The sequence below is a fragment of the Bubalus bubalis genome, chromosome 7, assembly GCF_019923935.1.
Source record: "Bubalus bubalis isolate 160015118507 breed Murrah chromosome 7, NDDB_SH_1, whole genome shotgun sequence".
Taxonomy (NCBI): domain Eukaryota; kingdom Metazoa; phylum Chordata; class Mammalia; order Artiodactyla; family Bovidae; genus Bubalus; species Bubalus bubalis.
The window spans coordinates 28,761,331-28,789,106 of record NC_059163.1 but is presented as its reverse complement, the minus strand read 5'-3'; the positions used below and the strand labels follow the sequence as shown (position 1 = coordinate 28,789,106).

The window sequence follows — 27,776 nt, the reverse complement described above, 5'->3', positions numbered from 1 at the left end:
CCCAGGGACCGAACTTGTGTCTCTAGCATTGCAGATGGATTATTTACCACTGAGCCACCTGAAAAGTCATTCAGTATATGGAGAGATGTACAAAAATATTGACAGCAAAACTGAAAGCTGTGAAATTATGAGTGATAATATTTCCTTTTTGATTTCATATATACTTTCTAAATCATACATGAGGAGCATATCTTACATAACACACACCATATTCATGCCTGCATGCTCAGTAGGGTCCAACACTTCGCGACCCCATGGACTGTAGCCTGCCAGGCTGCCCTGTTCATGGAATTTTCTAGGCAAGAATACTGGAGCTGGTTGCCATTTCTTACTCCAGATCACACATTATAAAAATTGCTAAAAAAAAAGAAAAGGGACTAGAGAGTTTCACATTAGAATAGCCAGTATGTATTTCAATTTGAAGTAAAATTATATTAAAGGCTGTACACATGGAAGATTTTGTTTTAAATATTATTTTGGCCTGAAGAAACAATGGAAAATTACAAATATGTATTTAGCTCTAAAATAATGGAGAAGGCGATGGCACCCCACTCCAGTACTCTTGCCTGGAAAATCCCATGGACGGAGGAGCCTGGTAGGCTGCAGTCCATGAGGTCGCAAAGAGTCGGACACGACTGAAGTGACTTAGCAGCAGCAGCAGCAGCTCTAAAATAAAGCTGTTTTCTCTAAGCTCTGACCTGGAATCTTATAGTACAGAAGAGCAGAGCCATATACAATTATATCACTTCAAGGAAACAAAACATCTGTAATTTTAACAGTTATCCAATTATTAGAAAACAGGAAAGAAGTCAAGAAAAATATGGGTTCTGGGAAATACTTGGCACCATATTTTTTCTAAGGAATGTGCTTCATTTGCAGAGATGGTAAAAGTTGAGTGTTGGACTATAAATATTATCACTTTATCAGGTGATATTAATTGCAGTTAGGGAATATGTGTTTTGAGATACAAGTAAAAATGTATTATAGTCTTTAAGACAGGACTAAACAGAATGTGGATCAAGCAACCAGATTTTTATGCGACTATCCCATCACCATCAGTCCCAGTGGAATCTAATTCGAAATGCCAAGCCATTAGTATGCTATTGCACATTTACACCGTGCTAACCCTGGGTGCTCCACTCTCCCCAGAGTGCCCTCAGGGAGGTGAGAAAAGCAGGAACAGTAGGAGAGGTGAACTAGTTTGAAGCCACCTCAGGATTCAAAGTACCTTGCCACCGCTTAGTCTGGGAGGGAGCTATTCAATCTACCAACATCTTCTGGAATCGCTGCTATGACCCAGCTCCAGATTCTCTGCTTCATCTAGGTTTCCAAGAGGAAATTCTAAGGTTGACTTTACAGGGACCATGGCTCATTCATTATTTGGCTGCAAAAGAACGATCCCTTTCTCCTCTTGAGCTCCATTCACTAGACTCCGGGATGATGATGGAGATGTCCTTCAACCATCTCCGCTACTAAGATAACATCCTCATCCCTTAAGAAGGAGACACTTTCATGTTCAGTGACTGAAATCAGCAGTACTGGTTCATTTGGTACTTGAGATGATGTTATGAAATGAAATCACTATACCTGATAGTCTTTAAAAGACTAATTTTTGCAACAGACCCCAATCTTCTCTAAGTCCAGACTTCAGCGAAAAGGAGAGCATTCAAAAGAAGTTCTTTTGCAGAGGTTGTACTTTCAATTGACTTTTACTTGACTTGTTTTTATAAAGCCCATGTTTCTCTATCAATCTTAAATTCCTTGTCTGCCTTGTGATCAAAGAATCTGCACAAGTAAATTGACAGCATTAGATTTCTATTTCAATGAAAAGTATAAGATACCTCTTATTTAAGGAAGTTAAAATAAGTATCAATACAAAACCTTAAATTACATGCTATATATATATTACACATATGTTATATTATTTTAAATGTAACCAGAAAAGTTAATTTGTTTTAATCACTGCTGGTTATTCCTCTCTTCTGATTGACCAAAACATTTAATAGTTTATCACAAAATTTTATAGGCATTAGAAATTAGTAGAAATACATTTATATACTAAAATAAACCTTAGGAAGATTTATACCTGTTTATTCACACTTAAATTGAAGAAAGTAGGGAAAACCACTAGACCATTCAGGTATGACCTAAATCAAATCCCTTATGATTATACAGTGGAAGTGAGAAATAGATTTAAGGGCCTAGATCTGATAGAGTGCCTGATGAACTATGGAATGAGGTTCGTGACATTGTACAGGAGACAGGGATCAAGACCATCCCCATGGAAAAGAAATGCAAAAAAGCAAAATGGCTGTCTGGGGAGGCCTTACAAATAGCTGTGAAAAGAAGAGAAGTGAAAAGCAAAGGAGAAAAGGAAAGATATAAGCATCTGAATGCAGAGTTCCAAAGAATAGCAAGAAGAGATAAGAAAGCCTTCCTCAGCGATCAATACAAAGAAATAGAGGAAAACAACAGAATGGGAAAGACTAGAGATCTCTTCAAGAAAATTAGAGATACCAAGGGAACATTTCATGCAAAGATGGGCTTGATAAAGGACAGAAATGGTATGGACCTATCAGAAGCAGAAGATATTAAGAAGAGGTGGCAAGAATACACAGAAGAACTGTACAAAAAAGATCTTCACAACCCAGATAATCATGATGATGTGATCACTCACCTAGAGCCAGACATTCTGGAATGTGAAGTCAAGTGGGCCTTAGAAAGCATCACTATGAACAAAGCTAGTGGAGGTGATGGAATTCCAGTTGAGCTATTCCAAATCCTGAAAGAGGATGCTGTGAAGGTGCTGCACTCAATATGCCAGCAAATTTGGAAAACTCAGCAGTGGCCACAGGACTGGAAAAGGTCCGTTTTCATTCCAATCCTAAAGAAAGGCAATGCCAAAGAATGCTCAAACTACCGCACAATGGCACTCATCTCACACGCTAGTAAATTAATGCTCAAAATTCTCCAAGCCAGGCTTCAGCAATACGTGAACTGTGAACTTCCTCATGTTCAAGCTGGTTTTAGAAAAGGCAGAGGAACCAGAGATCAAATTGCCAACACCCACTGGATCATGGAAAAAGCAAGAGAGTTGCAGAAAAACATCTATTTCTGCTTTATTGACTATGCCAAAGCCTTTGACTGTGTGGATCACAATAAACTGTGGAAAATTCTGAAAGAGATGGGAATACCAGACCACCTGACCTGCCTCTTGAGAAACCATATGCAGGTCAGGAAGCAACAGTTAGAATTGGACATGGAACAACAGACTGGTTCCAAATAGGAAAAGGAGTATGTCAAGGCTGTATATTGTCACCCTGCTTATTTAACTTATATGCAGAGTACATCATGAGAAACGCTGGACTGGAAGAAATAAAAGCTGGAATCAAGATTGCCGGGAGAAATATCAATAACCTCAGATATGCAGATGACACCACCCTTATGGCAGAAAGTGAAGAGGAACTCAAAAGCCTCTTGATGAGAGTGAAAGTGGAGAGTGAAAAAGTTGGCATAAAGCTCAACATTCAGAAAACAAAGATCATGGCATCTGGTCCCATCACTTCATGGGAAATAGATGGGGAAACAGTGTCAGACTTTATTTTTCTGGGCTCCACAATCACTGCAGATGGTAATTGCAGCCATGAAATTAAAAGACGCTTGCTCCTTGGAAGGAAAGTTATGACTAACCTAGATAGCATATTCAAAAGCAGAGACATTACTTTGCCAACAAAGGTCCGCCTAGTCAAGGCTATGGTTTTTCCTGTGGTCCTGTATGAATGTGAGAGTTGGACTGTGAAGAAGGCTGAGCGCCAAAGAATTGATGCTCTTGAACTGTGGTGTTGGAGAAGATTCTTGAGAGTCCCTTGGACTGCAAGGAGATCCAACCAGTCCATTCTGAAGGAGATGAATCCTGGGATTTCTTTGGAAGGAATGATGCTGAAGCTGAAACTCCAGTACTTTGGCCACCTCATGCGAAGAGTTGACTCATTGGAAAAGACCCTGATGCTGGGAGGGATTGGGGGCAGGAGGAGAAGGGGATGACAGAGGATGAGATGGCTGGATGGCATCACTGGCTTGATGGACGTGAGTCTGAGTGAATTCCAGGAGTTGGTGATGGACAGGGAGGCCTGGCGTGCTGCGATTCATGGGGTCGCAAAGAGTTGGACACGACTGAGCGACTGAACTGAACTGAACTAATGTGGCTAAATAAATTAATCTCAAATATGGTTAATAGATTTGTTTTAGTTTGGGCTACTGTTTGTTATTTAGATATATGAAATAAAAAGTCAAATGACTTGTTTAAATTCTAAAAATATTTATTTAGCATAAAGGCATATTTCTTTTTTGAAAAATGTTTAGTGAACACTGGTACTATAACTTATTCTAAATAGATTGCATTATTTTGAAAATTTTTAGTAAACTACACTAAATGCAATCACACCTCAGATGACAGTAATGTGGTACAGTTCAGTTTGGTTAGATTTAGAATTCTATTTCCAATTCTCCAGTCAATATCCCATTATAAGGGGGGTGGGAGGGAATCATATAAAAATATGAAAAGGCAAAACGTGGAATTATAAGATAAATTTAGTACTAGGGATGTAATATACAACATGATAAATATAATCAATGCTGATAGGGCTTCCCTGGTGGCTTATGGGTAAAGAATCCACCTTCCAACGCAGGAATTAGGGGTTTGATCCCTGATCCAGGAAGATCCCACATTCCTCTGAACAAGTAAGCCCACAACTATTGAGCCTGTGCTCTAGAGCCCGGGGTTGCAACAAGAGAAGCTACCATAATGAGAAGCTTGTGCACACAACTAGAGTGAAGCCTCTGCTTGCTGCTACTAGAGAAAAGCCCACAGAGCAATAAAGACCCATCAGAGCCACAAATAAAATAAATAAGTATGTTGTATATGAAAGTGAAAGTCGCCCAGTTGTGTCCAACTCTTTGCGAACTATAGAGTCCATGGAATTCTCTAGGCCAGAATACTGGAATGGGTAGCATTTCCCTCCTCCAGGGGATCCTCCCTACCCAGAAATCGAACTGAGGTCTCCTGCATTGTAGGCGAATTCTTTACCAACTGAGCTATACGAAAGTTGTTAAAAGAGTAAATCTTAAGAGTTCTCATCACAAGTAAAAAGTTTCCTTCTATTTCTTTAATTTTATATCTATGCGAGAGGATGGAGCATTTCATGAATATGTAAGTTAAATTACTGTGTTGTACAACTTAAACTCATACAGTGCTAAATGTCAATTATATCTCAATAAAACTGGATAAAAAAGTTACTTTCCCCTTTTAAGAAAAAAAAAAATACAGTGTAGATTTTCAACTCTGCAATTTGAGGGCAGAATTCATGATAATACTAACCTAAGATCAATTGCAAAATATTTAAATGTTTTATATTAATAAAGTAAAGAGATAAAATATCACCAATAGAATTACTTTGTTAGTCATGCCTACTAAGTTTATTCCTACCTCAAAGGTATCCACATTAATAAACCTATCAGCAATATTATTAATAACAAACTGCTGCTGCTGCTGCTAAGTCGCTTCAGTCGTGTCCGACTCTGTGCGACCCCATAGACGGCAGCCCACCAGACTCCGCCGTCCCTGGGATTTTCCAGGCAAGAACACTGGAGTGGGTTGCCATTTCCTTCTCCAATGCATGAAAGTGAAAAGTGAAAGTGAAGTCGCTCAGTCGTGTCCAACTCTTTGTGACCCCATGGACTGCAGCCTACCAGGCTCCTCCGTCCACGGGATTTTCCAGGCAAGAGTACTGGAGTGGGGTGCCATTGCCTTTTCCGATTAATAACAAAAGTACCCTTTAAATAAAAATTCATAAAGTAAGTTTACTTCCTTTTAGTTTAAGTTTAGGTGGTAAAGACCAACAAAACACAGGCATCATTTTTTATGTTTCATGTTGCCTGTCCATACACAAATAAAAGTCTGTGCCACTTTACTGTGAACAATACAAATATGTGTTACAATATAAGAACATGGAGTATACGCTCTAATTTTATCAGCGTTATTCAGGGGCAGTCTCTTTTATAAATAAACCTCAAAATTGATGGGTTCCACAACATAGGATTGAGTGTTTTTCTCTTATTAAAAATTTAGTTTCTAATATTGTTAGTTGCTCAGTCATGTCTGACTTTTTGCAACCTCATGAACTGTATAGCCCACTAGGTTCCTCTGTCCATGGAATTCTCCAGGCAAGAATACTGGAGTGGTGGCCATTCCCTTCTCCAGTCAGAAATAACAGATTAACATAAGTATGACTTCTTCAAAATAAAAATGACTGAGCATAGCAAAAAGTTTGAACTGGCCACCACAACCTCTATTTGAAAAGTGGCAAGAAGCCAGATAATTTCATTGTTTCTCAGAGGTAATGCTTTGCCTACTTGCCATCTGCTCACACATCCTGGACTCACTGGAAACCAGTTCATCTCCAGTACCCTTATACTGTCTGGTCTCACCAGCTCAGCTCATACTGCTTGAATGGACACTTTGGCAGAGCTGTTAATTTCTTAATGCTAATTATTTATAGCTATTTATAGAAGGCTTTGCTCCCACCAAAGCCCTATTGGAACATCCTCTTATGATGCCTATTTTATAGATGATGAACTGAGGTTTGGCTAGGTTAAGTCATTTGCTAAGTAAGGGACAAACCAGTAAGTGACAAAGGCAAGATTTGAACCTAAAGCTCTCCTGCTTCAGAATTGGATCCGTAACCCATGAACTCCTATTTAATTATGATTATTCTTTCATTGTTTGGTGCAGTCCTGAATTGTATCAGAAATCCTTTTTAACTTTTTTTTTTTTTTTTTTTGGTACGAGAGGTCTCTTTTGATTTGTGGAAAATAATAAAAGTTTAGCTGAACCCTCAGTTAAAAAGACCTTCTGAGTCTGCTGGTTGAATGCAACATTGCAAACCTAAGGATATTCAGAGGAAGCAGTAAGTTCTACAAGAGTCGAGTATCTTTTCCTGGCAAAAATCACAATTTCAGGTAAAGAACATGAGATCACTCCCTATTAAAAAGTGAGGGGAGATTGGCGGCCACACTTAGCTTCAAGCCCTTCCCTGTCTCCCGCCCGGTCTCCCTCCCATGCTTACCTGGATCAGGAAGGGGTGTTCTGTAAAAATCAAAAGGAAAAGTATGTCCGGGTTTCAGGCTGCTCTGATACACGCACACCTTCAAACCGGGGTGCCTATGGATTTTGCTTTCTAACAACTTGCCCTCAACTTGACCTCAGGGAGTGGATTAGAGCGTTTTTTTCACCCCCTTCTCCCATTTTTCACCTGCTACTGGTGTGAATACGAGGAGACTTTTTACCTTAGTTGTGGAGCCGAACCTACCCGGAGAGTTTGTTCCCGTGCTCAGTCACAAACTCTGATCATCGCCGGGGAGAGTCAGCGCTCGCTCACCTGTCCCGGAGGTGGAGGTGAGGTCGGAGCCAGGTGCGGGAGGAGGGGTGGCAGGGCTCGCTCTGCGCCTGGCAGTGCCCTTCCGACGATCATCCAGCCTAAGAAGCTGTTAATTATTACTCCAGGTCGCCACAGCAGGGAAGTGTTCGGAACCTGAGCCACTCCCTGCGCCTCAGTGCATGTTGGGAGTGTTTACTTTCTTTCTTCGCAGCAGCTGACAGGAACACTCCTTTGTGTCCTGTCACACATCTTGAGGACAGGTGAACTGATAGGTGAATTTGTTGAAGCTTTATCCTCTGAACTGGACACATTCTAGTCTCTCCTCTCTGCTCTGTAGAGAAACAGTCTTCTTCAAGAAATGACATGAACGAGGATGGAATGTCATCATTCATGTCTTTCTTTTTTAAAAATTTGTCTTTTAATTAGGAATTTCTGAAATATACCCCCTTGTTTTTATTGCCACTTCCTTTTGGAAAAGGCACCTAATCACACAGAGCAGTGGTTCTCACACTTCCTAGGGAACCAGAGACTCTTCTGCATCTCGCTAGACTCCACAGGTCTCAGCATCTATGAAACTTTGATCCAGTAAATTTGGGGCAGGAGGCAGGTATTTTTAAAATCAGCTTCGTGGAAGAATCTGGTGAACATCTGAATTTGAAAACTACTGTAGTAAAAGTATAGAGGAGGAAATGAGTAGTAATTTAGTCACTAAGTAGAGAATTCTGTTTGGAAGCTGCTTTCCCTCAATACCTCTGATTTTAAAAAGGACACAAGTCTAATTAACTAGACTTATTATGGTGATGATTTCACAATATATGCAAATATTGAATCATTATTTTATACACCTGAAGCAAATATAATATTATATGTCAGTTATATCTCAAAATGAAAGGAATGGATAAAGGAACTGACAGTTAAAAAGTGGGGTGGCTCAGTGATAAAGAATTCCCCTGTCAATGCAGGAGACCTCAGTTTGATCTCTGATTCCAGAAGATCCAACATGCTGGTGAACAACTAAGCCTCTGAGCCACAACTATTGAGCCTGTGCTCAAGAGCCTGGGAGCCACAGCTACTGAGCCTATGTGTCAAAGCACTGAAGCCCAGGATCCCTAGGGCCCGTGCTCCACAATGAGAGAAGCCACCGCAATGAAAAGCCAGCACAGTGCAACTAGAGAGTAGCCTCCGCTCCCCGCAAATAGTAAAAGCCCTCCCAGCAAGGAAGACCCCCGTGAACCGCAGCCTGCCAAGCTCCTCTGTCCATGGGATTTTCCAGGCAAGAATACTGAACTGGGTTGCCATTTCCTTCTCCAGGGGATCTTACCAATCCAGGGATTGAACCTGGGTCTCCCACATTGCAGGCAGACTCCTTACCATCTGAGCCACTAGGGAAGTAATGAAGACCCAGCACAGCCAAAATTATAAAATTTTAAATAAATAAAATTATTAAAAAAAAAAAAGAGTTCCCTCGTTGAAAACTACCAAATACCAAAACATTTAATACTCATTTAAATTAATAAAATCAGACTCCCCCCCCCAAAGGTACCAAAGACTTAGAGACACTCATAGTAAATGCTCTGGAAATAATGTTTTCATTTACACATGCACAAATGTACTTTTTGGTATCATTGGTACTTTATTTGTTTCCCATGTAAAGCACTTTGATAATGGGAAAAAAAAGGTTATTTTACAAGTATAAACCTCAGAGACCTCAAAAGGAATTGAATATAATTCCTACAATGAGTTCAGAAGGCAGAGTTGATTTCTGGTTTCCTATATATGCAAATGTCAATTTAACTGCACATTACTCTGATTTGCAGGTTGTAAGTTTGATAGAGTATCAATAGTTTAAGGATTCTCTATGTTCAAAAGATCAGACAGTTTATCTAGTTAACTTTTGGTGTGTGGAGACCAGGGATGTTCAGACTGACCATTCTTTGGGCTAGTTTAATAAGCAGAACAGAATCAGGCATGTGGGCTTATTGGATCACAATAAAAGCTTCTACAACTTCATGTATGAGGACAGTGTGACCTGGTATTACCTGTGGATCTTAGTTTGATGGCTATGTTGGCTCTACAAATCCTCTTGTGTGACTGACTGCTGGTAGGGACTGACCTTTGAATGACAACTAACAGGAACTGCAGTGTCCACAGATCCTAGGCTCCAGAACATGTTTTTCCAAATCCATGCTGCACTCCTGTTGTCTACATTTGTTTATTATCAGTATCAGAGAAACCTTGTTTTGTCTTTTTTATCTGCAACCATCCTTGAAGACTTTGTTCCAATGACTGGCTTCAACTGGTTTCCTTTTGCTAGTTTCACTGATTCTTTTTGTTTTGGAGTATTTAATCTTTTACAAATATAAAATTTTTATTTTATAATAGAAAAATCCATAATTTCACTTGTGCAATGTGAAAAATTTGAAAAGCACAGACATGTAGAAGAAAAAAACTCACTTACAATTCCATCTCTGAAATATAGTTACCAAGAACAACTTAGTAAATGTCACTATTGATATACTTTCTCTATGGATATTTACCAAAATGCTATTACACTTGGCTTATTGTTTTATAGTCTGCTTTTATCACTTTGAACATATTATAAACAATTTACCACATGTCAGCTTTTTTTTTTCTGCAATGTGATTTATAATTAGCTGCCCTGTATTACACCATATGGATATACCATTATTTACTTAATCATATCTCTATTGTGAGAAATTTATGTTAGTATAAACAATGCTGCAGAAAATGTTTGTATGTAGTTACACACAACCATGATTATACCTTTTAGACATTTCAAAAAATGAAGTTGCCAGATGAAAGGTAATGTACATTTTTGAAGAGTTTCTCATGTGATAATTTTATTCTCCCAAACCAATTTTTGGATTATTTTTATTTTTAAACATGTACGAATTTGAACTTGACAGTTGATGCTAGTGGTAAAGAACCCACCTGCCAACACAGGAGACATAAGAGATGCAGGTTCGATTCTTGGATTGGAAAGATTCCCCTGGAGAAGGGCATGGGAACCCACCCCAATATTCTTACCTGGAGAATCGCATGGACAGAGGAGCCTGGAAGGCTACAGTCCATAGGGTTGCAAAGAGTCAGACACAACTGAAGCAACTTAACACACAGTACATCAATTTGAAAGGTTTAAAAAAATTCATATCCTATTTTAGCTATGTATGTGATTGATAACCTGTAAGATTGAACCCATTTTTAGACTGACCCTGTACTTTTGCTTTTTGTTTATTATTCTCTTTGGTCATTTTTTCTGTATTGATTTCTAAGATCTCTTTCTATATTAATCACATCAACATGTTATCGAATATGCTGTGGCTATATTTCCCAATACTGTTTGCATTTTAATTTTATGGTAGATTTTTAACTTATAAAAGTTTAAAATTTTAAACAATCTATTAATATTTTCCTTTATTGCTTACACTTCAGTGTTAAAAGGGGCTTCCCAGGTAGTCCAGTGGTAAAGAATCCTCCTACCAATGCAGGAGATGCAAGAGATGGAGGTTCCATCCTTAGGTTGGGAAGATGAGTAGGAAATGGCAACACACTCCAGTATTCTTGCCTGGAAAATTTCATAGACAGAGGAGCCTGACAGCTAAGAGTCCATGGGGCCGCAATCGGACATGACTGAGTACACACACCATGTTAAAAAGCTTTCCCATCCTTAAAGTATATATATATATATATATATATATATATATATATATATATATTCTTCTAGTTTATTTGGATATTGTTTATTAAATTTAACATTTCAACCCATCTGGATTTTATGATGTTAACAATTGTGATATTTAAATCTAAATTGATTTTTTAAACTATTAGCTATTCACCAAGTAGCATTTAGTAAATAGTTATAGATTGTAAACTCCAGAAGGGGAAGAGCTATGTCTTGTGACCTATTTTATCCCTGAATCCTAGCATAGTGACTAGCAGTTTTGTGGTTACTCAGGTCAAAGTTTTGTTTATTTATTCATTTATTTACTTATTGATATATTTAATTGGGTCAATTTACAATATTATATTAATTCCAGGTATACAACATAGTGATTAAAATTTTTATAGATTATACTCTGTCTAAAGTTATTATAAAATATTGGCTATATTCCCTGTGCTGTATAATACATCCTATAGCTTATTTATTTTATAGGTAGTAGTTTGTACCTCTTAATCCCCCACCTACATCTTGTCTTCTACCCACCAGTAACCACTAGTTTCTTCTCTGTATCCTTCAGCTTATTTCTTTAGGCCAAATGTTTAATAGTCACTCGATTCTTTTCTTTCAGTCCTTCCCTGCCCAGCAAGTCCTGAAGTTGTATGTTAATCTCTGCATCTCCACTACCCCTTAGATTAGGAAGCAGATTAGATTCTTGCTCAGATACTACACATGGTCTCCTAAGTGAGGCAGAGAGCTGCCTCCACTCTTGTTCCACAATAGTGCATTCTCCACCTATAGCCAGTGTAATCTTCTAGAAACAAAAGACGTGGACATGAGTTTGAGCAAGCTCTGGGAGTTGGTGATAGACAGGGAAGCCTGGCATGTTGCAGTCCATGGGGTCACAGAGAGTTGAACACAACTGAGCAACTGAACTGAACTGAAAGCCTTTGACTGTGTGGATCACAACAAACTGTGGAAAATTCTTAAAGAGATGGAATACCAGACCACCTTACTTGTCTCCTGAGAATCCTGTATGTAGATCAAGAAGTAAGAGTTAGAACCAGAACTAGAACAATGGACTGGTTCCAAACTGGGAAAGGAATATGACAAGGATGTATATAGTCACCCTGCTGATTTAATTTACATAGAGAGTACATCATGCGAAATGCTGGTCTGGATGAAGCACAAGCTGGAATCAAGATTGCTGGGAGAAATATCAACAATCTCAGATATGCAGATGATACCACTCTAATGGCAGAAAGGGAAGAGGAACGAAAGAACTTCTTGGTGAAGGTGAAAGAGGAGAGTGAAAAGCTGGCTTGAGCTGAAAGTTAAAAAAATGAAGATCATGGCATCTGGTATCATCACTTCATGGCAAATAGAAGGGGAAAAAGTGGAAGCAGTGACAGATTTTACTTTCTTGGGCTCCAAATCACTGTAGACGGTGACTGCAGTTACCATGAAATTAAAAAGGGCTTGCTCCTTGGAAGGAAAGCTATGACAAAAAAGCACAGAGACATCACTTTGCAGACAGAGGTCCGTAATAGTCAGTTATGGTTTTTCCAGTAGTCATGTATGGACATGGGCATTGGACCATAAAGAAGGCTGAATGCTAAAGAATTGATGCTGTCAATCTGTGGTGTTGGAGGGGACTCTTGAGAGTCCTTTGGACTCCAAGGAGATAAAACCAGTCAATCCTAAAGAAAACCAACCCTGAATATTCATAGAACTGATGCTGAAGCTTCAATACTTTGACCACCTGATGTGAAAAGCCGACTCAATGGAAAGACTCTGATGCTGGGAAAGATGGAAGGTCAAAGGAGAAAGCAGCGGCAGAGGATGAGATGGTTGTATAGCACCACCAACTCAATGGACATGAATTTGAGCAAACTCTGGGAGACAGTGAAGGACAAGGGAGCTTGTCATGCTGTAGTTCATGGGACTGCAAAGAGTCTGACATGACTAGCGACTGAAAAACAACAATAAATATGAGTAGAGTAAATAAATATAGGTCATAGTTTTTCCTGATTTGAAGTGATACTTTTCTCCCAGGCCAGCAGGTTGTTGCTGTTCAGTTGCTCAATCATGTCCAACTCTGGGGCCCCATGGTCTGCAGCATGCCAGGCTTCCCTGACCTTCACCATCTCCCGGAGCTTGCTCAAACTCATGTCCATTGAGTTGGTGATGCCATGCATAATAACAATCAGTGACTTCTGGTCTAGGGGATAAAGGATCCTAAAACTACATATTTTTCTTGTTTGAAGCTTTCTTTCAGGGTTTTGATTTGTTCCTGCCTCTTTTAATCCCTTGGAAGGACTTTCTTACATTGGTTCTGGCATTGGCCATATGACTTTGCTTTGGTCAGTGGGTCAGTTCCTAGAGAAAAAAGCAGAGGCTTGAAGATCTGTTGTGCACTGGGACATACCCTCTTATTGCTGTTGGAATCCTGACAACCATATGAACAAGTCTGGGCCAGCCTGTAGGGTGATGCAAGACCCTTGACCCACTCTGTGCCTTTATTACCCCAGCTGACAGTCTAAAAGCAGAGCCACTAAGCTAACCTGCAGTTGACTGGAGACCCATAATGGAGTCCAACTGAGAACAGCAGACCTAGCTGAGCCCAGCCCAAATTACCAACCCACAGAACTGTGAGCTAGAGGTTAAAGCGTCTGCCTGCAATGTGGGAGACCTGGGTTTGATCCCTGAGTCAGGAAGATCCCCTGGAGAAGGAAATGGCAACCCACTCCAGTATTCTTGCCTGGTGAATCCCATGGATGGAGGAGCTTGGTGGGGTACAGTCCACCAGGTCACAAAGAGTCAGACACGACTGAGCGACTTCACTTTCACTTAATAGCTATTGTATTAAGCCACTAAGTTTTGGGGTGGTATGTTTTAGAGCATACTCTAACTGATATATCTGGTGTGGTTTTCTCACACACATACACAAATGAACACATACATGAACATGCATATACAATAGTATATTAACAGTTGGAAAGTGAGAGAAATACTAGGATCACAATGTGTTTTTAATATAATTCTGCTGCCAGGATGCAATCACCCATAGAAATAGAACAGAAAGGGGACACGAAAGAGATGTGGGTGTAATTAGATTGGATCATTTCTATATCTCACTTAAGCACTCCTGAAAGATATTTAGAGATGATTGCGACTGAATGAAAGTAGAAAGAAAACAACAAATTGCCTGATTTTAGCACTGTGACCCAGTTGCTATGGGCCACTCATATCAGTCTGTTCCATAGCCTTATACCTTGTTAGGTTTCTGAGGCTGCACTGGAAGCCAAGGTTATGCACTAAATGAAATTTTAAAAAGGAAGAAGATTAGCTCCAAACAAGGAGGGGATTCCCAATAAAAACCTAACTAGCAATTGCCTTAATAAGGAAGCCACAAGACAACATGTTGTCACAAAACAACATGAAAAATTACTTTTCCAATATGTAAAGCTTAAAATAAATATACTTTATATTTGGGAATTTTGCTGTAGAGATCTTAATAATTTACAATTATAATATTAATTCTCAGGGGAAAATCCCAACATTTATCTTGAACTTGAAGAATAAACCATCATTTCCTGTTGAAATTAAGAAACATTTAATTGTTTTTTTTAAAGAAAACAAAGAGTTTAAAACATTGACTTTAAAATATATTGAAAAATAAGATGAGGGAGGAGAAATTCCCTGCTAAAATCCCCCTAAAGCTTTAATTAAATCAATGCTGTTATTGATGTACAGGTCCTTTTAAAACTTATATATAGTTGTTTAATTTTTTAAAAGTCTCACCCTTCTGTAGTCGCTGTATGTTTTGTACCTATATTGACTTTTGAATCAGACTGCAGTTTGTCCTAATCATGAGAATAATTGCCACACAACTGCTTTTACAGTTTGAACAATGAAAAACATTATATTAATTGAGAAGTGATGAAAAAGTTCCATTCCTAGTGCATTTGCTTTCTCCTCTGATAGACAGATTTTTTTTACTGTCAATAGGGACTGTTTCCAAGTAGTGTAATGGCCAGTGGAAGGCATTCACTTTAGTCACATTTTGAAAAATTACTAGGATTAAGATCAATCTGGATGGGACATCTGTCACCCCATCGATCACAAGGTTTGATTTAACTGGCCTGGCTGGCTAGGCAATGTCACTTTCCTCCTTCACACCTCCATGAATGTCCTTCCTGCACTGCGTGCTCCCCTAGGTCAAAGAGGACGACCCTCCCCTACATAGGTGGACCATTCTTTGGTCAAGGGTATATGAGTAGCTGTGCTTCCTTGCTGGAATTACACAATAAGCTCTCAAGGTTCATTTGCAGGAGAAGGTAAGGTAGTCATACTTTCAAGACTCCAGACACATCTGAATGAGGCACTGCATGTCGCAGTCTGTCTTTCTTTTTTCTAAACTTATTTACTTTTAATTGAAGGATAATTGCTTTACAGTATTGTGTTGATTTCTGCCAAACGCAGTCTGTATTTCTTTTCAAAAAACAGAAAAGGAAAAAGAAAATTTATTTTGTGTCAGGCAGGTGCAGAGATGGTCTTACAAAGTTAAATAAGACAATCTCTGCCCTCGAGGAATTAAAGTCTTCAGCATTGAGATGGACTCCATCCAGTCTTCTCTGCCACAGAAAAGAAAAGATTTCAAAGCACACATACTTGGAAAATTCAGTGACAGAAAGAAACGAAGGGCATAAAGGTGTTTGATAGATTTTAAGAAGTGAAAGGCACAATGTTTTTTTTTTTAACAAGTATTCAGTTCAGTTCAGTCGCTCAGTCGTGTCCGACTCTTTGCAACCCTATGAATCGCAGCACGCCAGGCCTCCCTGTCCATCACCAACTCCTGGAGTTCACTCAGACTCACGTCCATCGAGTCAGTGATGCCATCCAGCCATCTCATCCTCCGTCGTCCCCTTTCCTCCTGCCCCCAATCCCTCCCAGCATCAGAGTCTTTTCCAGTGAGTCAACTCTTCGCATGAGGTGGCCAAAGTACTGGACTTTCAGCTTCAGCATCATTCCTTCCAAAGAAATCCCAGGGCTGATCTCCTTCAGAATGGGCTGGTTGGATCTCCTTGCAGTCCAAGGGACTCTCAAGAGTCTTCTCCAACACCACAGTTCAAAAGCATCAATTCTTCGGTGCTCAGCCTTCTTCACAGTCCAACTCTCACATTCATACAGGACCACAGGAAAAACCATATCCTTGACTAGATGGACCTTTGTTGGCAAAGTAATGTCTCTGCTTTTGAATATGCTATCTAGGTTGGTCATAACTTTCCTTCCAAGGAGTAAGCATCTTTTAATTTCATGGCTGCAGTCACCATCTGCAGTGATTTTGGAGCCAAAAAAGATAAAATCTGACACTGTTTCCACTGTTTCCCCATTTATTTCCCATGAAGTGATGGGACCGGATGCCATGATCTTCGTTTTCTGAATGTTGAGCTTTAAGCCAACTTTTTCACTCTCCACTTTCACTCTCATCAAGAGGCTTTTGAGTTCCTCTTCACTTTCTGCCATAAGAGTGGTGTCATCTGCATATCTGAGGTTATTGATATTTGTCCCAGCAATCCTGATTCCAGCCTGTGCTTCTTCCAGTCCAGCATTTCTCATGATGTACTCTGCATATAAGTTAAACAAGCAGGGTTATAATATACAGCCTTGACCTACTACTTTTCCTATTTGGAACCAGTCTGTTGTTCCATGTTCAGTTCTAACTGTTGCTTCCTGACCTGGTTACAGATTTCTCAAGAGGCAGGTCAGGTGGTCTGGTATTTCCATCTCTTTCAGAATTTTCCACAGTTTATTGTGATCCTCACAGTCAAAGGCTTTGGCATAGTCAATAAAGCAGAAATAGATGTTTTTCTGCAACTCTCTTGCTTTTTCCATGATCCAGTGGATGTTGGCAATTTGATCTCTGGTTCCTCTGCCTTTTCTAACACCAGCTTGAACATCTGAAAGTTCATAGTTCACGTATTGCTGAAGCCTGGCTTGGAGAATTCCGAGCATTACTTTACTAGCATGTGAGATGAGTGCAATTGTGCGGTAGTTTGAGCATTCTTTGGCATTGCCTTTCTTTGGGATTGGAATGAAAACGGACCTTTTCCAGTCCTATGGCCACTGCTGAATTTTCCAGATTTGCTGGCATATTGAGTGCAGCACTTTCACAGCATCATCTTTATTTAAGTTTTTATATAACTTTTCAAGGTTACTTTTCATTTACAGTTATTTCAGAATATTAACTACAGTCCCTGTGTTGTATGCTACAACCTTGACCCAGCAGTTTCTACCTCCCATTCCCCGCCCCTGCATTTCCCCTCCTTCTACTAGTAGCCACTAGTTTGTTCTCTATATAGATTGTTTCTATATAGAGAAGCATTCTCTATATGCAATTGCTTCATTTTGTTCTATTCACTAGTTTGTTGTATTTTTTAAATTCCATATATGAATGATATCACACAGTATTTGTCTTTTTTGGTCTGATGTATTTCACTCAGCATAATGCCCTCCAAGTCCATCCATGTTGTTGCAAATGGTAAAATTTTATTCCTTTTTATGGCTGAGTAATATTCTATCATGTATATATACCACACCTTCTTTATCATTTCATCTGTTGATAGACATTTAAAGTTTCTTCCATATCTTGGTAATTTAAATAATGCTTATATTAATATGAAGATTGGGGTGCATATATTTTTTCAAGTTTTTGTGTTTTTTTTTTTTTTTTTTCGGATATATACCTAAGAGTGGAATTGCTGGATCTTATGGTAGTTCTGGGTAAAGAATCCCACAGACAGAGGAGCCTGAGGGGCTTCAGTCCATAGGGTCACAAAGAGTTGGATATGACTGAAGTCACTTAACATGCATGCATGGTAGTTCTGTGGTTTTCAGGTGGCTCAGTGGGTAAAGAATCCACCTGCAATGCAAGAGACGTGGATTTGATCCCTGGGTCAGGGAAGATCCCCCGGAGAAGAACATGGCAACCCATTCCAGTATTCATGTCTGGAGAATCCCGTGGACAGAGGAGCCTAGAAGACTACAGTCCATAGGGCTGCAAAGAGTTGGCCATGACTTAAGTCATGATAGTTCTATTTTTAGTTTTTTGAGAAACCTCTGTACTATAATCCCAAGTGCATCCACCAATTTATATTCCCAGCAACAATGTGCAAGTGTTTCCTTTGCTCCACATCCTCACCAACATGGACTGAAAGAATTACCATTGCTAAAATTTTAAGGAAATTTATAGATTCAATAAAATCTATATCAAAATACCAATGACATTTTTCACAGAACTAGAAAAATTAATTTTTAAATTTCTATGGAAACACAAAATATCCCAAATAACAAAAGCAATTTTGAGGTGTAAGAACAGAGCTGGAAGAATCATACTCCCTGATTTCATTCAGTTCAGTTCAGTTCAGTCGCTCAGTCATGTTCGACTCTTGTGACCCCATGAATCATAGCACGCCAGGCCTCCCTGTCCATCACCAACTCCCAGAGTTTACCCAAACTCATGTCCATTGAGTCGGTGATGCCATCTCATCCTCTGTCATCCCCTTCTCCCACCCCCAATCCCTCCCAGCATCAAGGTCTTTTCCAATGAGTCAGCTCTTCTCATCAGGTGGCCAAAGTATTGCAGTTTCAGCTTCAACATCAGTCCTTCCAATGAACACCCAGGACTGATCTCCTTTAGGATGGACTGGTTGGATCTCCTTGCAGTCCAAGGGACTCTCAAGAGTCTTCTCCAACGCCACAGTTCAAAAGCATCAATTCTTCGGTTCTCAGCTTTCTTTGTAGTCCAACTCTCACATCCATACATAACCGCTGGAAAAACCATAGCCTTGACTAGACAGACCTTTGTTGACAAAATAATGTCTCTGCTTTTGAATATGCTATCTAGGTTGGTCATAACCTTCCTTCCAAGGAATAAGCGTCTTCTAATTTCATGGCTGCAATCACCATCTGCAGTGATTCTGGAGCCAAAAAAAATAAAGCCTGACACTGTTTCCACTGTTTCCACGTCCATTTCCCATGAAGTGATGGGACCAGATGCCATGATCTTAGTTTTCTGAATGTTGAGCTTTAAGCCAACCTTTTCACTCTCCTCTTTCACTTTCATCAAGAGGCTTTTGAGTTCCTCTTCACTTTCTGCCATAAGGGTGGTGTCATCTGCATATCTGAGGTTATTGATATTTCTCCCAGCAATCTTGATTCCAGCTTGTGCTTCTTCTAGTCCAGGGTTTCTCATGATGTACTCTGCATATAAGTTAAACAAGCAGGGTTACAATATACAGCCTTGATGTACTCCTTTTCCTATTTGGAACAAGTCTGTTGTTCCATGTCCAATTCTAACTGTTGCTTCCTGACCTGCATATGGTTTCTCAAGAGGCAGGTCAGGTGGTCTGGTATTTCCATCTCTTTCAGAATTTTCCACAGTTTATTGTGATCCTCACAGTCAAAGGCTTTGGCATAGTCAATAAAGCAGAAATAGATGTTTTTCTGGAACTCTCTTGCTTTTTTGATGATCCAGTGGATGTTGGTAATTTGATTTCTTGTTCCTCTGCCTTTTCTATAACCAGCTTGAACATCTGGAAGTTCATAGTTCACGTATTGCTGAAGCCTGTCTTGGAGAATTTTGAGCATTACTTTACTAACATGTGCTGCTGTTGCTGCTGCTGCTAAGTCGCTTCAGTCGTGTCCAACTCTGTGTGACCCCATAGACGGCAGACCACCAGGCTCCTCTGTCCCTGGGATTCTCCAGGCAAGAACACTGGAGTGGGTTGCCATTTCCTTCTCCAATGCGTGAAAGTGAAAAGTGAAAGTGAAGTCGCTCAGTCGTGTCCGACTCCTAGAGACCCCATGGACTGCAGCCTACTAGGCTCCTCCGTCCATGGGATTTTCCAGGCAAGAGTACTGGAGTGGGGTGCCATTGCCTTCTCCGACTGGCATGTGAGATGAGTGCAACTCTGCGATAGTTTGAGCATTCTTTGGCATTGCCTTTCTTTGGGATTGGAGTGAAAACTGACCTTTTCCAGTCCTGTGGCCACTGCTGAGTTTTCCAAATTTGCTGGCATATGGAATGCAGCACTTTCACAGCATCATCTTTCAAGATTTGAAATAGCTCAGCTGGGATTCCAGTATGCTAAACAATACTGCTTTTGAAAACTGATAATTGTTTCCAAAAAATAAAGAAACTCAATAGAATGTGAGAGTATATTTCTAAATATGACATTTAGCAATTTGTAGTCATAGATGGGAGGGGTAACAAAGTGCATGTGTATTTTTTTTTAAGTTTTTCATTTATAATATGTCATACATAATGACTGACTTAAAAATGTTATGAATTTTTAACTATTGTTTTTCTTAAAAGGCTCACAATTGATTTCTATCCCACCCTTAATAACTCCAGCTACTGTGTCATATATTCTAAGCTTCCCTGGTGGCTCAGTGGTAAAGAATCCTTCTGCCAACGTAGGAGATGCAAGTTTAATTCCCGGGTGGGGAAGATAGCCTGGAGAAGCAAATGGCAACCCACTCCAGTATTTTTGCCTGGGAAATCCCATGGCCAGAGGAACCTGGTGGAGTTACAGTCCATGGGGTCACAGAAGAGTTGGATCAACTTAGCGACTAAACAACAACAACTCTGTCATACGCTCTAAGCATAGATGTTTTCGTAATTTCAGAAAATAGGATACAGTTGAGTTGTGTTTGTTCCAGCCACAGAATGCAGCTGGTGGAGCATATCCTGTTCATGCTAAAGGATCCTTCTTGGAGTAAATTCTTGTGACATAACATAAATCAGCATATTGACAGAATTGGGTTAAACACTTGAGTAACATTATTATGAATTTTCTGTGTGAACTGAAAGCTGGTCAGTAGTGTCTGACTCTTTGCGACCCCATGGTCTCCATGGAGTTCTCCAGGCCAGAATGCTGGAATGGGTAGCCTTTCCCTTCTCCAGCTGATCTTCCCGACCCAGGAATCAAAGCAGGGTCTCCTGCAGGTGGGATTCTTTACCAACTGAGCTATCAGGGTCTGCTTATTAGTTAGAATAGAATGTTGATCTGAAATTAATATTAGTATGTCTGAATCTTTGTCATTTAGGCTAGGTATTTCTTTTCTGATTTCCACAGCTTCCTATTCTTTCCTTTTGACATCTGATATTCTATAACTTTGTTGCTTTATTTTCTGTTGGTCTAACAAACCCAGAAATCTAGAAGACTAGTTAAATAAATTTTATTGTGATATACTTTATACATAATACAAAACTGTATCCATTTTCAGTGTACAGTTTTGATGAATGCATGCACCCTGGTAACCACCACTGCAATCAGAGAGAGAATATTTCCATTGCCCACACATTTCCCTCCTGCCCCTTGTAGTCCCTCACTCTTACTCACAGACAGGTAATGATCCGTTCCTTACAACTCAGACAGTTTTGCTTGTTTTGAAATGGCATCTGTACAGTCAATCACAGTGAGCTTAGCTTGCACATTTACTTGGAATGGCTGCAGGTTCTGATGATTTATCTTCATCAGATAAACAAATGTTTATGGAGCTCCTATCAGGCATCAGACATTTCCCACCAATCCTCTAACCTTTGCAAGTGAAGACAGTGACAGTGGAGATAATTTCATAGCTATATGGATTTCATAGGTGAATTTATGTTATTTTTCATATGCAATATGGAAGTTAAGGGAAGGGAATATTCTGAGTACATTTCTTTAATTTCCAATTTGGACAGTGAGGTTTTTTATTATGTATTGAGTTTTATTGAGTATAGTTGATATATAATATTCTGCACATAGTTAAAACATGCAATTTAATAAGTTTTGATATATGTATACCACTATGGAGTCATCATCACGCTCAAGATAATGACCATGTCCATCACCCTCAGAAGTATCCTCTGGTTTGTTTGTAATCCTACCCCCCATTCTGTCCATGTGAGAATCCTAACTGTTCTACATATTCACCAACATTTGGTATGGTTAGTCTTATTACATTTAGCCATTCAGTTAGATATATAGTGGTATCTCATTGTAGTTTTAATTTTCATTGCCCTAATAATCCTGATGCAAGGAACTGACTTATTGTAAAAGACCCTGATCCTGGGAAAGATTGAAGGCAGGAGGAGAAGGGGATGACAGAGGATGAAATGGTTGGATGGCATCACCAACTCGATAGACTTGAGTTTGAACAAGCTCCAGGGGTCGGTGATGGACAGGGAAGCCTGGGGTGCTGCAGTCCATGGGTTTGCAAAGAGTGATAGACTGAGTGACATAACTGAGCTGAACAGGAGAGGGCAAAAATCTCAAAAGTGATGCTTCCAAGACTGAAGTTATATTTTATATCTGAAGGATGGAGTTACAACAGGAAAAATGAAAGTAGACTGTGGCTAATGAAAAAAAGTTAGAAGGAAACTTAGTTTGAAGTTTTACTTTTTCCAATGTGACTCAAGTATCATTTTAATCCTTTCCAAAAGCACAAACGTATATGCCTATGTGTGTGTGTGTGTGTGTGTACATCTACAAGTGACAGACTTAGGCCGAAGGCAGCTTGAATTGTCTGGGACAAGGAAAGATTAAGAAGAGTGATACAAACTAAAGCCACAGATTCTTAGATATACAGATGGAGAAATGACCACGAGAGACAGGCAGAAAGGATAGGGTGTCTCCAAGAATTCAAAAGTTGAAAGACTTTGCAATGTCGTTCAGCCCAAGATCAATGTTTTGCAATTGTGGTCGTGCCATTGTTTGCCAGGCTCCCTTTCCTTGGCAAGTCTTGTTAGGTTATTGATTTAGGGTGGATTTCTTTTATTAAAATATAAAGAATACACTGGAAGGCAGTACACAAGGGCAGAACTATGTTTGACTCCTAGCTTTGCCAATTTGGGCAAATTAATTAGTGCGATCTATGTTATTGACGGAGAAGGCAATGGCACCCCACTCCGGTACTCTTGCCTGGAAAATCCCATGGATGGAGGAGCCTGGTAGGCTGCAGTCCATGCAGTCGAGAAGAGTCGGACATGACTGAGCAACTTCACTTTTACTTTTCACTATCATGCACTGGAGAAGGGAATGGCAACCCACTCCAGTGTTCTTGCCTGGAGAATCCCAGGGATAGGGGAGCCTGGTGGGCTGTCATCTATGGGGTCGCACAGAGTCAGACACGACTGAAGTGACTTAGCAGCAGCATGTTATTGAACTCCTACCATGACCCTGGTACTGCACCAGTTTCTGATGATATGATGGTGAGCAAAGCACCTGTAATTCCTGCTCTTTTGGACTGAAGAGTATCAAGTGGGACACAGACATTATTTTAAAATGACAGTAAAGTGCATAATTACAAACTTAGATACGTTCTAAACTGTGCTATGATTTGACGGGGATTGGGAGAAGAGTGTGATAGTCAGAAGCAACAGCGTGTACAAAAAGATCTGGGGCAGGAAGGAACAGGGAAAATTAAAAGACTGAGAAATCAAAGGTCGCTGGAGTCAAGATAGTCAAGGAGAATGCAGAAGCCTCAGTCTCCTTGTCTGAGAGCTGGAGGTATTACTGTGGAGGGTTGTCTTATAGATTGGTAAGAACATATGATACTGGCCCATCAACAGTGGCTGCTAGTTAGATGCTGGCTACAATGATCATTACATAATTGGTGCAGAAAGGAAGATACTTCTTGAATCACATAAGTCAAATCAACCACGCCTTTAACATTATGGGCTTCCCAGATGGCTCGGGGGTAAAGAATCCACCTGCCAATGTGGGGTGGGGGTGGGGGCTTCCCAGGTGGTGATAATGGTAAAAAACCTCCCTGCCAAAAAAGGAGACATAAGAGACGCAGTTTTGATCCCTGGGTTGGGAAGATCCCTTGGAGGAGGAAATGGCAACCCACTCCAGTATTCTTGCCTGGAAAGTCCCATGGACAGAGGAGCCTGGTGGGCTACACTCCTTGGGGTCGAAAAAAAGTCAGACGTGACTGAACGTGATGATGGGCCACCAGCAGACAATTGCATGTCAGTCCCTGGGTTACCCAGCAGACCTGTAGTTTAGGGAGAAAGTGGGGTGTTTTCTTGTGGTCTTGGGCTGCATAAGATGCCTATCAGTGAGAAGAGGAATATCAAAAAAGCAAAGTTGAAAGGAAGGAGGGAAGAGGTCAAAGAAGCTTCATGTTCTAAATATTTTTCCCAAACATATCTTGAAATGTGACATTCCATTCCCTTAATCTGTCTCATTCTATGCCACAGGCAAAGTTTCCAGTCTTCCAACGTGTTCCTGCAAGCACATTCTGAACAAGGAAACCCCACCACAGAACAAGCTCACTAGCAGTATCAGTGGAACCAAATTGTAGAATTAGGTAGACCCACCCAACCAGTGCCTTTTAAAAGGACCCCAGGATGACAGCCCCTGTAGCCCAGGGCCTGCAGCACTAATAGGATCCAAATCCTGTCTCCACTCGTGACTTCTCTGTGCCCTGGTTTCCTTATCTGCGGGATGGTGATAATGATGAAAATAGTTATATCTACCTCAAAGGATTATTGCAAGGACTGAATGAGTAAGCAGAGTGAATGTGCAAAGCCTTTAGAACAGTTCCTAGCACAGAGTGTGCATATGTGTAAGTTTTAACTATTATTTTAATGCCTGAAGAAGTTGCCAATTTTGTTCCTTCCTGTTCCAACATAGACACAAAGTGAAATTGTTAGTTACTCAGTCATGTCCGACTCTTTGAGACCCGCCAGGCTCCTCGGTCCATGGGATTTTCCAGGTAAGAATATTGGAGTGGGTTGCCATGTCCTTCTTCATGGGATCTTCCTGACCCAGGGATCGAACCCAGCTCTCCCTCATTGCAGGCAGATTCTTTACCATCTGAGCCACCAGGAGAGCAAACAAAGACACAAACATAGACACATGCATACCTATATACAGGCTTCTTTGGTGGCTCAATGGTAAAGAATCCTCCTGCCAATCTAGGAGACAAGGGTTCAATCCCCAGGTCAGGAAGATCTCCTGGAGAAGAAAATGGCAACCCACTCCATCATTCTTGCCTGAGAAATCCCATGGACAGAGGAGCCTGGTGGGCTACAGTCCATGGGCTCACAAAAGAGTTGCACAGGACTTAGCGACTAAACCACCACCAGTGCCATAGAGTTACAAAGGCCTTGATTTTAATGAGTTTTCAAATACTGTAGCTATTAAGGTCAACAGACAAAGGGAAGAATGTTTTCATTTCTGCAGTATCCTTCTAGGGACTAGTATTGTTTCTTAAGAGTCATGAGGGAAAAATAAGTGAGGGAGGGTTATCTGGGGGGCAGCTCTTCCTTCTTTAAATTTCACGTGTGTCCAGCAGTCCACATCAGTCTTACTTCCCCGTCCCGTGATGCTCAGCCCAGCAGAAGTAAAGCCTGGGGAAAATGTAAAGAGAGAGACAGCGGGGGTGGCAGCAGAGAACCCATCGCCTCATTCTGTGTACAGTTTAGCTTCCTGCATCCAGACCAGGGTCCTCTGGTCACCTTTGCTTGTAGCAGGCTGAGCTGTCGTAGGCTGAGACTCATGTATTTCTAGGCGTCCAGTGAACAAGCAGGGATTAACTAACCCATCCACCCCCCTCTAAATCCACATCAGCTGTCATCAGAAGCAGTGGGCTGGCATTCATATGTTTAGGCTCCTGTTGGTACATCTTCCTGGAACCTGAACCTCAGAGACTCACATTTCTGTTGCAATTTTATAGCCAGAGGGTGTACTTGTTCCTGCCAACCTCTCACTTTGAGTCTGGTTTCTTTGCCATTCTTTATAAAGCTGGAGAACTTGAGTCTGCAGACACCCATGCTCAGTGATAATCAGGCTGTACTTCCAGGACACACATTACCAATTTTGCTTTCTACACATGTTACTCAGAGAAGGAAATGGCAACCCACTCCAGTGTTCCTGCCTAGAGAATCCTGTGGACAGAGGAGCCTTGTGGGCTGCTGTCCACAGAGTCGCACAGGGTCAGACACGACTGAAGCGACTTAGCAGCAGCATGTTACTACCTGACCTATGTGGGGCTTGCTAACACTGCAGGCTTCAACACATTTTCTTTTCTGCCACTGAAATCTGCTGTGTTTCTGACTGTCTTTGCTCTAATCATTTGTCTTAACCCAGAAACTTCAGGCAGGGGAAAATGTGGACCATCGTGAGGGTGAGCTGTGGGTCAGTCTGGGGTAAATATAACCCCATGGTTCACTACGATTTGTTCTCTACTGACACAGCACCAGAACTCAGTCCTGGCAACATCCCATCTTAGGGCTTCTAGATTTCTCTAGGGATCGCAACCGAGTCCTCCATTTTCTTCTCCATGACCTCCATCTACAGCCATCCAAGGTCACCCTTGTTCCACTGCTGCTGGGTTTCTTTGGAAGAGGCTGAAGCCTGAGGGTTTCATCCTGAGGTTTCCAACTTCGTCACTGTTGAAGCTCCAAGGTGGTGCATGCGTCAGCAGGTGCACGAGAAAGTTCCTGCTCCCAGCCACACTGACGCCAGCCCCAGCTGTCCCGTTCATGTGCAAGGCCTCAGAAAGTTCCCCCTGTGAAGCTGGCCCTTCAGCTGCAACTACCACACCTCCCCTTCATGACCTCAGTCACAAATCTAAGGGATAAAGTAGAGACTTCTGGTTTCTGTTTAGGATTAAGGAGCTTGGAAATCACCACTCTGTTCTAACAAGTAAAACGCTGATCAGATTGAAAATGCAGCGACTCTTCTTAGGTCTGTAAGAGAAGTGAGGTCACCGTCAAACCACTTCCACCAAGTTGAAGAGACAGAGAATCAAGATTTACTGGAACAGAAACTCACGAGCAAAATCTCCATTGGAACCAGTGCTGGGGTAGGAAAACCTGAACCGATCAGTTTGTTATGAAAAATTTCAAATATACATAAAAGTAGAGAGACTTTTACAGTGAATATCTATGTACTCACTCTACGGATTTAGCAGTTAACCCTTTCTTATACTTGCTTTTAAAAATTGTATATTTGTTTATCCACCCATCCATCTATTCATTCTTTATCATATTATGTTTTGATCCATTTAAAATAAATTATAGAAATCAGCTTGTTCACCCCTAATACCTCTGTGTGCATATTATTAACATGATTGACTAGAGTTCATTATTTGTGTATAAACCAAATGCTATTCCCTTTTTTTAGGTATAATGAAATGTGCAAATCTTACATGTTCCATTGGATGAGCTTTGACAAATGTATTGTTTCTGCACATGCTCAGTAATGTTCAACTATGACTCTGTGGACTGTAGCCCACCAGACTCCTCTATCCATGGAATTCTCCAGGCAAGAATACTGGAGTAGATTGCTACTTCCTTCTCTGAGAGATCGCCCAATCCAGGGATCCAACCCAAGTATCTTATGTCTCCTGATTGACAGGTGGGTTCTTTATCACTAGAGCAAATGTATATACCAGGGAAAATCAACACTCTTTTTTTCTAGCCATGCTGGCCTCCTGATGAAGACTCAAGGTGTTTGCAATAGCTGTTTCCTTTATCCTGACACACATTCCCCCGAGAGGAGACGTACATATGGCTTATCTTGAGTTTTTGCTGAATTGTTACCTCCATAGAGATTCCACACTTAAAACTGCACTCCACCCCCATGCTGGCACTGCCC

At 40.6% G+C, this 27,776-nt stretch overlaps 1 protein-coding gene across 4 annotated transcripts in view; it reads right to left on the bottom strand.

Annotated features, from left to right (window-relative positions):
• Positions 1 to 7,608, bottom strand: part of RASSF6 (Ras association domain family member 6) — a 71,951-nt gene extending 64,343 nt beyond the window's left edge. For 2 of the 4 annotated variants that reach the window (XM_045166277.1, XM_045166278.1), the window contains exon 1: positions 7,345 to 7,608. The gene's annotated coding sequence lies outside the window, so the exon portion shown is untranslated. The remainder of the gene's footprint in view (positions 1 to 7,344) is intronic. The other 2 variants (XM_045166275.1, XM_045166276.1) reach the window with 2 other exon arrangements.
• Positions 7,609 to 27,776: the final 20,168 nt, after the last annotated feature.